Genomic DNA, 11,995 nt, shown 5'->3' on the forward strand with positions numbered 1-11,995 from the left:
TTTTTCCTCTTCCCCAGCTCCATCACACAGCCCCCTCTGCACACACAGCAGTGACACTGAAGCTCACATGTCATGGACATGTGCGCTTATCCCTGCATGTGCGTTTATCCCTGCAAGTATTCTCTCTGGAGGTCATGCTACTATGGTAATGCCAGAGGCATCACATTGACAGAATGAAGTAAGCAAAGTTGGAATGGGGAACTAACATTGCTGAGGGCCTAATAGGTGCCACACACTGAAGGCTGTAATTATCAGACTTTTTCTCTTCAGTTCCTCAAAGGGATGTTCTGAGGTGGGGATCATAATTTTCTTTCTACACATTAGGAGATACTCAGGTTTAGAGAACAAAGTACATGTTCAAAGAATTCTAAGGAAGTATCAAATAGACACAGAAGCCAACTTAAAGCGGCCTCTATCGGCCGATTCTGGGACATTTTGAGCATCAAAATAAATATAGCATCAGATGGTAGCCCTTTGAGCAAAATAGGAATCTATGAGTCATACTGATATAAATTTTAAAATAAAGAGAAGAGAAAGCTCTACCTCCAGTCAAATTTCAGTGAACAAACTGAAAGGAATGAGCAAATCAGAAAAGCAACACTTGACAACTATCATAGTAATAAATAATTCAGGTTAGAATTATAAAATGATGTTCAATCTGCGCCAAATCCCACAGCAGTCACTGAGTCACCATGGTAACCATGCTGGCCAAGTGAAGCTGGAAAAAAAACGAACAACAACCACTGTGATTTGGTTCCGATTATGTGCTAGGAAGTTAACAGGACTGACATGACCACAGGATTAATCTCAAGTATTCCTTATAATAAAGATTCCTGGCAGCTTCCCCAATATACATACAAACATACATGCTCATATACATACATGCTCTCTCCTTCTGTCTGTTTCACCATCCGAGAACCCAGGAATTCATTGAGGAGGACTTGCTGGGGGACAGAAAGGAAGAACCCCACAATTAAATTGGTTCAATTCTAACCACACACATGAAGTTAAAAGCTACCGTAACTATTTTCTTTCAGTGGCTAACTTTTCTGGAGATGTCATGTAGAATTATCTCCATGACATTTTCCTGCCTAGTTTCAGCACATTGCCAATAACGTCTAAAAGCTGATATAGAAACACAGTCAAAAGCATGTTATGCATTAAGTAGCTTTTCCACCCTAGGGTAGCCTATGCTTTCAACCAAAAAGTTCCTGCAATGGCTATTATTAAGCATTTGGCTGCTGACATTTCAGTGAAAATATAGTAATTGGAAACTGTATTTACAAAATAATGCTCTTTACAATAGCATCAAAAAGTCTGAAATACTTATGGATAATCTGTCCACAAATGTGCAAGGCCTGTACTGAACACTACAAAGCATTGCTCAGAAAAATTAAAGAAGACTTAAATAAATGGAGAGACAACTGTCATTAAGGGTCAGAAGATTCAGTATTGTTAAGATGGCACTTCTCCCCAAATTGGTCTATATATTCAGTGCAATCCCAATAAAAATCTTAGAAAATATTTTTTAAAAGAAATTTATGGGCCAATTGTGAAGTTCATGTGGAAATGCAGAGGCCATGGACTATGAAAAACAACTTTGAAAAAGAAGAATAAGGTTGAAGGATGAACACTCCCAGATTTGAAGACTTACTATAAACCTACGGCAATCAAGGCAGTGTGGTATTGGAATCAAGGTAGATAAGTAGATTGAAGGAAAATAATAAAGAGTCCAGAAATAGATGCAAACATACATGGAAAACTGATTTTTGAAAAAGAGGCAAAGGCAATTCAGTGGAGAAATGATAGTCTTATCAACAAACGGTGCTGGGACAAGTGGATATCATATACACAAATATAAACTGTGACCCACATATCACATTATACACAAAAGTCCACTCAAAATGGATCATAGACCCAAATATACCCTAAAGCTATCAACCTTCTAGACGAAATATAGGAGAAAAATCCTTGTGACCCTGGGTTAGGTGAAGATTTCATAAATGAGACACCGAAACTATAATCCAGAAGTGAACTAATACATACACTGGGCTTCTAAGTTAAAAACTGCCCTTCCTAAGATACTGGTGTGAGAATGAAAAGTCAAGGCACTGAGTGGGAGAAAATATGTGCAAATTACATATCTGACAAAGGACCTATATCCAAAATATAGAAAATCTATCAAAAGTCATTTAGGAAAACAAAGATACTATAATAAATAAATGGGGGAAATTTTTTAATAGAAATTTCAACAAAGAAGATATAGAATTAGCAAATAAGCAAATGAAAATATGCTCAACAACATCATTAGGGAATTGCAAATTAAAACTACAATCTGATACCACTACATCCACATGAGAGTAGCTAAAATTAAAAAGACTGATCATCCCAAGCATTGGCAAGGTTGTGGAGGATGGAACTCTCACACACTGCTGGAGGGAATGAAAAATGGTGCAACCAGTTTGGCAGTTTCTTAACAATGTTAATCTTACATTTGCCATATGATCCAGACACTGCACTCTTAAGTATTTACCTGAGAGAAAGAAAGCATATGTCCATGCAAAAACTAATACACAAATATTCACTGGAGGTATAATTAAAAAACAACAACAAATTTCAAACAAATTGCAGTATATCCGTATACTGGGATACTAGTCATCAATAAAAAAGAATGAACTATTGATACATGCAACAAAAGGGATAAATCTAAAATAAATAGGCTGAATGAAAGAAGCCAAACCAAAACCAATGAACTAAAAAAACCTTTATGATTCCATCTGAATAAAATTCCAGGATATGAAAACTAATCTATAGTGAGAGAAGTTCAGTGGTTACCTCGGTACACTGCAGAGGGAGGGGGAGGGAGGCCAGGTAATAAAGAGCTGAAACTGTTATGTACTGGGAAAGTAAACGTAACTATATTTAAGAGTATCTGGTTATTTTAGCAGATTAATAAGACACTCTAGAGTAATTATTTAAAAATATAAATTCTTAAAACGTATTTTAAAGTTACATTTGGAAATTTTCTGCCTTCTTAAAACTTTTCATTATAGAATGGATAAAAACGTGGCTTCCAGGGAAGAAACTATATTACAATCTCAAATCGCTAGGAAGACTTTCTAACCAAATGAATATTTCAACAACCACTTGAGAGAAACATGGGAATCACTGAATAATATTTACCCAGTGAGAACAATTTAGGTATATTTATTCCAAATGCATGTTAAAGATCAAGTTCCTCCCTCAGACTGGACAAATAATTGCTTTCAGACAAAAGAAGACATTTCTAATGGGCCTCAAGGGCTACTACAAAGCATGTAGCTGCTGATGGAATGACATTCCACCTGCTAAACCTCTTCTTCCATGATGAGATCAAAGTAGCTTGTCTACTTTTAGGCTAGTTTGTGAACCTCATAGGAACTATTCCACAACATGCTTTTATCAGATCTATGAACTCACTTGAGTCAGGCAGCATAACCAACTAAAGATGTGAAACGTTGGGGTCTCCTGAGGACTGCTGCCCTTGAACCTGGAGTAGAAGCTATAGCTGCCATCAGGACACAGATCCTCAGAACCTGAGTCCTTCAGACACCTGATGTGAGCAAGGCCACTGGCATGAGGAGCTGCAGAGGGAGAGACAGACCCAGCAATCGCCATGCTTTACTGGCGTAACTGTGTGCCCGGCACTATACTATGTCCCCTTTCACCAAAAACAAAACACCTTCCCTCTTCAGACCAGCTATCTGAGATGACCCTTCCTATAGGGCAGGTCTGGGGAAATGAGCAATCAATCAGATTCACAATAAAGACATAGGATGGTAATAGCTGGTGTTGGAGGAATGAAGGGGCAATAGATACTGACATACACCGTTGGTGCCAAATGAGCATATCCATTTTCTGATGCCCATGTTATTAGAGCTGAATAACTTGAATGGCCTTTGATACAGAAGTCCTATTTCCACCAACAAGAGAGTTTTGGGTGAGGGAGAGTTTTGGGAAGGATTCCCAAGGTGATTATGATCTGCATCCAGGTTAAGGGGCCCTAGCTGAGGGGAGGCAGATAAAGGAGCTACATGAGTTCTCAGATTTGTGGGGGACGGACAGCTAATATTTATGAAGCTTTTTTAAAAACAGGGCCAATGAATAGGTTCTTCACATTGTTGGCTGAATTTAGTCCTCACCACAAACTTGCTAGTGAGGTATCAGCATCCTCTCCATGGATGTTAATGACTCCAAGCATGCATTCCTAAGCACAGAGACAGATGGCAAAGAAGATAAAAATCCAGGTTCCCCACTTAGCCTTTACTAACATGGGGGATGGGGCAGGGATGGGAGTGGACGGGAAGTGGTGCCTTGTTAGTACTGCTTGGTTAAAGTAGGACTTCACTCCCCACCAGGCCTCCACCGACACTACCCTGGAAGGTGGGGAAAGACACTTCCTTACTGCTCTCCATGTGGCCTCCCCCGACACTGTGGAGGGCAGTGAGGTGGGTGTTCGTCTCCACCAGGTGGGGATGAAAGTCCCACTTTCCCATGGGGTCTTCTCTGATACCACCCCAAAGAGTGGAGAGGGGTACCTGTTTACAATCAAGTGGGCATGGAGTCCACATTTCCCACTCCGTCTTTGCTGCCATGGTGAGGGCGCAGCTGTTTCACTCTGTGATGTTAGGGCAGTTGTTGTCTAAAAGCTTTCTTTCTTGCTAGGTTCCCCCTTTTTCTGGTCCTGTGTCTAGATACAGCAGGCTTTTCTTGGAGCTCTTCTTGTCTTTTCCTGTTGGCATTTTTGGTCACTTGCTCTTCCAGCACCCCGTCTGGGATATATGAGGCAAAAATAAAGCCAAGGGAATTCACTGCATGTCATACCTTGGGTCCCAAAGTCCCAAGCCAGTCTGCCTTTTTTCTCTCCACCTTTCAGAGTCCTATATTTGTTTTACATATAATATCCAGAGATTTTAGCTGCACCTTGCAGGAGTAATAGGGAGAAGTGTATCTACTCCTTCTGGTCTCCAAAATAGAAGTCCTTTCCTTCTACTTTTAATATAAGTAAATAGTACCACGCCATTTAAACCTTCATGTACATTGACTTTTTCACTAAACATTATATTCTGGAGATCTCTCCACAGCCCTATGTGGAAATTTTCATCATTCTTTACACCTTACGTACTGTACGCCTTTGTGTGATTGTTTGATGCTTTATTCCTCCATCACACAACCGATGAATATTTAGGTTGTTCTCATTCTTTTGCTATTCACATAGTGCCAGAATGAATATCTGTATCTATATTTTTATTATATTTATATCTAAAACCGTTTGTGTCATTGCCAATATATCCTTAGGATATCCCTGGAAATAAGATTCGTGAGTCAAAAAGTAAAGGCATATAAAAAATTGCTACATATTATAAAATTCCCCACAATAATTGTATTAGTTTCCAATGACCACTATAATAAATTACCACAGGGAGTTCCCTGGCGGTCCAGTGGCTAGGGTTCGGCGCTTTCACTGCTGTTGCCCCAGGTTCAATCCTTGGTAGGGGAACTAAGATTCTGCAAGCTGTGTGCGTGCATGCGGCATGGCCAAAAATAAATGAATAAGTAAATAAATAACAATAAACTTGGTGTCATTAAACAACAGACATATTCTTTCATAGTTTTGGAGGCTACAAGTCCAAAAGTAGTTTCAATGGGCCAAAATCAAGGCGTTAGCCAACTTAACTCCTTTCGGAGACTATAGGGGAGCCTCCTTGCCTCTTCCAGCTTTTGTTGGCTGCCAACATTCCTTGGCTTGTGGCTCTATCACTCCAGCATCTGCGTTCTTGGCCACATTGCCTTCTCTTCTGTCTGTGTCAACTCTCCCTCTGCTCCTCTCTTATAAGGACACTTGGGTTTGCATTTAGGGCCCATTTGGAAAATCTAGGATAATCTCCCCATTTTAAGATCCTTAATCTAATCACATCTACAAACACCCTTTTTCCATATAAGGTAATATTTAACAGGTTCCAGGGGCTAGGACCTACTATCTTTATGGAGACCATCAAGCCTACTACAGTGATCATACCATTTTGCATCCCTGTGAGCAGGGTGTGAAAGGACATGTTTTTCCACATCCTCACCAACTGACTGTGTTGACAAAAATCTGGATCTTTGCTAATCTAATACTTAAGAAACAGTACCTTAGTGTAGTGCTAACTGCATCTCTCTTAATTAAAGAAAGCTGGAGACTTTTTTCATACGTCTAAAGACAATTTATATATATTTTTTCTGTTAACTTCAATAGGACTTTGTTTTTTCATGCCTCTATATTGACAAGCGTTTATATTGGAGGGATATGAATGCTTTTTCAAAGACGTTAGCCGCAAATGTTTTTTCCCAGTGTCTTTATTGGCTAGTGTGTTTTTGCCATGCAGAGTTGTCATTGTTATTTTTATGTTGTCAAATATGTCAATCTTCTTCCTTAATGCTCCTGCATATTGATTTATACTTAGGAAAGTTTCCTCTGCTTCCAGATTATAGAATTCACCTATATGTTCTAATACAACACTTGTATGGATATTTCTTTTATACTTCATTCAGTACCATTTGGAATCTATCCTGCTGTGTGACAGAGAAAGGGATCCCTTTTTACCTTTTTAATCTTATGGTTATCTAGCTATCTCAATACCACTTCTTAATCCTCCATCACATCTCCCCTGATTTGTAATGCTGCTTTTGTCATAGTCTAAATTTCTAATTATAACTGGGGCTATATCACTATTTTTTATTGTTTCAATAATTTTTCAGTCAATTTATGGACCAGTAAAATAAAAATTAAAATATTTTACCTCTACTCACGTAGAGCTTTCTCTTCCACTTAGAAGGAGGCTGCACTTTCTGTCTGGAGGTCATCAACATCCCTGTACCATGGCGAACCCCACCCCACCCCACCCTAGGCTTTCAGAAAGCCCTGACGGGTGGATGTGGGCCACAGCCCCTCCCTCCCACCTTCCTGCTCCGCGATGCTCAAGCTGCAGTTCACGCTTCTGTCAACAGGTGGCACCAACGTACCGCCATCATCAAACTTCTCTACAAAAATGGGTCAGTTAGAAGCAAAAAAAAAAAAGCAATACCCTCCCTTCAAAGGCAGCCTGTGAACGTCTGTGTTGAATGATTCTTAATTCTATCTGAGAAGAACTGTAGGTGTAAAAGAAGACCATAGAAACATATACTCTGAGGACTGCACACGATGAAACACCAGGTGGCAGCAGCACCATGGCAGTGGGCGGTGGGTGGGTGAAGGGCAGCGCAGGGCAGGAGGGAGGTGACAGAGAGGATGGGGCATAGGAGCGGGATCTAAACAGCTGTGTCCAGTGTCGTGGACAGAGGATGACAGACAGGGGGTGTGAGAAAGTCTGAGAAGCCTGTACGGGTTAGGCTAATGGAGGGTGAACACCCAGCTCTTGGGGAGGGGCCCCACTACCGTGTAGACAAGTCAACCTACACTTATGAGCGAAGAGATGACTGAATAAAAATGATGTAGACTTGGGGTCAACAGCAGATGGAACTGCTTTGAATACATATGAATTTTCCAAACAGAACTGGTATCAGAGTAAACAAACCATTTAAAGACATTTCCTACTCTTTGTAAAATGTACGGTTTCACAGCTGTGTGGCGTGAGCGCCGTGTGATGGAGCTGGGGAAGAGGCAAAGTATCACCACACAGCTTCCAGTGAACTGAGAGGGGACAGGCAAGCACATCCTCACTCCTGTCTCTTGTATTTCATGTGCTTTCCCTTCCTCTCACTTTCTTCTCTATTCCATGTGCTGTCTTATCCCTTACTCTCCCTTCTAGTGGAACATCAGAGAAGGGTGTGGACTCTGAGCCCCAGAAACAGGAGCTGATAGAGGAGAACCAAGTGTGATGATGAATCTGCTAGACACGTTCCTGGAGCAAGAGTGAAGAGATCGGGCCCCATCATTGGGACACTTTAGGTAACTCACTAACCTTTCCTCCATCGTCTTCTATACAACAGGATAACGATACCCAATCCCCCTGACTACCCAGGACTATTGTGGAGTTTAAGTATGATCCATGTGGGAAAGCAATCTGTGCTCAGAGCTGGGAGGGAAGGACCAATGCATTTTCGAGTAACTATATTAACAATGACATCCCAGAAATCATAGAACTCTGCATGGTAGGCATTAAATTAATGCTACACAAATGTCAGCTGTTTGGTCAGAATTTTCCCAAGTGTGGTTCATGGCAAGATTCCTGTTTCACTCTAGTTTGAGAAAACTGGCAATAAGCAGGCAAGTCAATAAGCAGGGCAATTTTGTATGGGGATGAGTGCTTTGAAGAAAATAAACACATAAATTGAGTAGAAAACATCAGGTCAGGGAATACTATAGATGGCGTTGTCAGTGAAGCTTTTGCCTTGTGTACCATTAGTTTGATGCCTACCATGCAGTGAAGTTCCAATACTAGATTGAATAGAAGTGGCAAAAACAGGCATCCTTGTCTTGTTCCTGATGGGCTGTTGCTTTGAGATTTATTTGAGTTAACAGATGAAATCCCTTTGAATAATGCTACGCACACAGTAAGAGCTCAATAAATGTTAGATTTTGTATAAATATGAGCAAGTTGACATTTTTACGGTTTTGATAGTTTTACAGTTTTCATGTGTCTTTAGTAAAGTTTAATAATCTTGCAACTGAATCCTATTCATCAACTAAGGCATATTTTCTTGTTTTATGGATTTTAAGCAGATAAAAATTGATATATAACATAATATTAGTTTCAGGTGTACAACATAATGATTCAATACATTAACTCAATTAAAGAGCTTCACTGACAACCCTATTCAATGGGGGAAAGAAAAGTCTTTTCAACAAACGGTGCAGGGGAAAGTGGATATCCATATGCATAAAAATGAAGTTACACCCTTACTTTATACCACATATTAAAATGAACTCAAAATGGATCCAAGACCTGAACATAAGAGCTAAAACTATAAAACTCTTAGAAGAAGACATGGGGGGAACCTTCATGACACCGGATTTGGCAATGATTTCTTGGATATGACACCAAAAGCATAGGCAACAAAAGAAAACATAGATAAATTGGACTTCATCAAAATTAAAAACTTTTAGTGTGAATCAAAGTGATAGTGAATCAAAGCACACTATCAGGAGAGTGAAAAGGCAATCCACAGAATGGGAGAAGATACTTGCAAATCATATATCTGATAAGGGATTAATATCCAGGATATACAGAATTTTTATAACTCACGAACAAAAAAACCTAACAACACAATGCAAAAATGGGCAAAGGACTTGAATACAAATTTCTCCAGAAAAGATATACAAATGGCCAATAAGCACATGAAAAGATGCTCAACATCACTAGTCAGCAGGGAAATGCAAATCAAAACCACAATGAGAAACCACTTCACACCCAATGGTATGGCTATTATCAAAAAAAACCAAACAAACAAACAAAGGAAAGTAAGAAGTGTTGGCAAGACTATGCAGGAACTACAACACTTGTGCACTGTTGGTGGGAATGTAAAATGGTGCAGTCTGTGCAGAAAGCAGTATGTTGGTTCCTCAAAAAAAATAAACACAGAATTACCATATTATCTAGCAATTCCACCTCTAGGCATATCCCCAAGAGAACTGAAAGCAGGGACTCAAACAGATACTTACACACCAATGTTCATAGCAGCACTATTCACAATAGCCAAAAGGTGGAAGCAACCCAAGTGTCCATCAACAAGATGAATGGATTTTTTAAAATGTGATATACACATACAAGGGAATATTATTCAGCCTTAAATCAGAAGGAAATTCTGATACGTGCTACAACATGGATGAACCTTGAAAACATTCTGCTATGTGAAATAATCCAGACACAAAAAGACAAATATTGTATGATTCAACTTATGTGAGGTACCGAGGATAGGTAAATTCATAGAGACAGAAAGTATAATAGAGGTTACCAAGGACCGGGGAAGAGGGGAATGGAGAGTTATTGTTTACTGGGCACAGAGTTTCTATTTGAGATGATGAAAAAGTTCTGGAAATAGATAGTGGTGATGGTCGCACAACATTGTGAATGTAAGTAATGCTACTGAACTGTATACTTGAAGTTGGTTAAAACAGTGAATTCTGTCATGTATATTTTACCACAATTTTTAAAAAAGAGTCCTTTCAAGGGAAAGAGGGAGGCAGAAGAGTCAGAGAAAGAGATGTGACAACAGATACAGGGGTAGTAGTGAGAAAAAGATTGGAAGATGCTACTGTGCTGGCTTTGAAGATAGAGGCCACAAGCCTCAAGCCATAAGCCAGGAAGGGCCACAGGCCTAGGAATGCAGTCAGGCACTAGAAGCTGGAATAGGCAAGGAAATTCATCCTCCCCTAGACCCTCCAGAAGGGATGCAGTCCAGCTGATATCTTAATTTTAGCCCCAGTAATACCCATTTTGGACTTCTGAACTCCAGAACTGTACGATGATAGATTTTTGTTGTTGTTGTTGTTGTTGTTGTTTTTATTGCTTTTTGGTCACGCTGCTTGTGGTATCTTAGTTCCCTGACCAGGGATCAAACCCGGGCCCTTGGCAGCAAAAGCACGGAGTCCTATCCACTGGACCACCAGGGAATTCCCTAGATTTCTGTTGTTTTAAGCCACTAAACAAAAAGTGAGTTGTGGCCAAATAATGGGTTTCTGTTCATTTTGGCATCCCCTTGCTTGTTCTTTTTTGTGATTTCCTTGCTTGTAAATAACTAACTTAATCTCTGGTTTGTCATTTTTAACAGAAAATATTTTATTTCTTGTATGAGGCATTACTTCCTGTCTTAGTCCATTCGGGCTGCTATAACAAAAATACCATAAACTGCATGGCTTATAAACAACAGAAATGTGTTTCTCATAGTTCTGGAAGCTGGAAGTCCAAGATCAAGGTATAAACATGGTCAGGAAAGGGCCCTCTTCCAGGTCACAGATTTCTCACTGTATCTCCATGTGGTGGAAGAAGCTCTATGAAGTCTCTTTTATAACAGCACTAAGCCCATTCATGAGAGCTCTGGCCTCATGACCTAATCACCCCAAAGGCCCCATCTCATCACTTTAGGGCTTAGGATTTCAACATATGAATTTTGACCATATGTTGAACATTCAGACCGTAGCACTTCCTGTATCAACAAGTTTTAACTGTGTTAATATTTTTATATTATTAAATCTGCCTAGGCTTTTGTTATATGTACATTTTACCACACAGACTTTTTCTAAAATATGAACTGACAAGAATCAGCCTCACTAGTAGAATTGAGCATAATTTTGTATGTCTGCTGCCTATCTTATGTTCTGGTGGTTACAAAGACCATTTTCATTAAGTTCTAAACACACTTAGCATTGTTCTGATGGAATAGAATGATTTCCTCTCCATGTATCTAGAATTTCCTTTACCTTTGCTTTTTGCTAGACCACACACACACACACACACACACACTTAATGCTCCTTAGAATATGGATAATCAATGCACATGATTAAAGAGAAAGTTTAATGAAGTGTCAAGAATGGAATCAGGACCAATTCCATTCTACTGGGCATTGAACTGGGATGTACTTTTCATTGTGCCAAGTTAACATGGTGGGTTTTATTTGTCAAACACAAGTACTTGAAAGTGAAAAAAAAAAAAAAACTCAACATTCAACTCTTTTGAGGAAAAAGAAAGAGCACCGCCCTGTTAGCTTACTTGGTCACCATAATTTTTTGTAATTTGCTGCAAGAGAGGAGAGGTATGCCCACTGGTAGCTCTAGATGCATGTCCATGTCCATCCATGATTAAAAGCAAGCAAGCAGGGACTACCCTGGCAGTCCCAGTGGTTAAGACTCCGTGCTCCCAATGCAGGGGGCCTGGGTTCGATCCCTGGTTGGGGAACTAAGATCCCACATGCTGCACAGTACGGCCAAATAAACTTTTTTAAAAAGCAAGCAAACAAACAAGAGACAAGTATCAC

The sequence above is a fragment of the Balaenoptera borealis genome (assembly GCF_965194805.1).
Source record: "Balaenoptera borealis genome assembly, contig: HAP1_SCAFFOLD_1169, whole genome shotgun sequence".
Classification (NCBI taxonomy): Eukaryota; Metazoa; Chordata; class Mammalia; order Artiodactyla; family Balaenopteridae; genus Balaenoptera; species Balaenoptera borealis.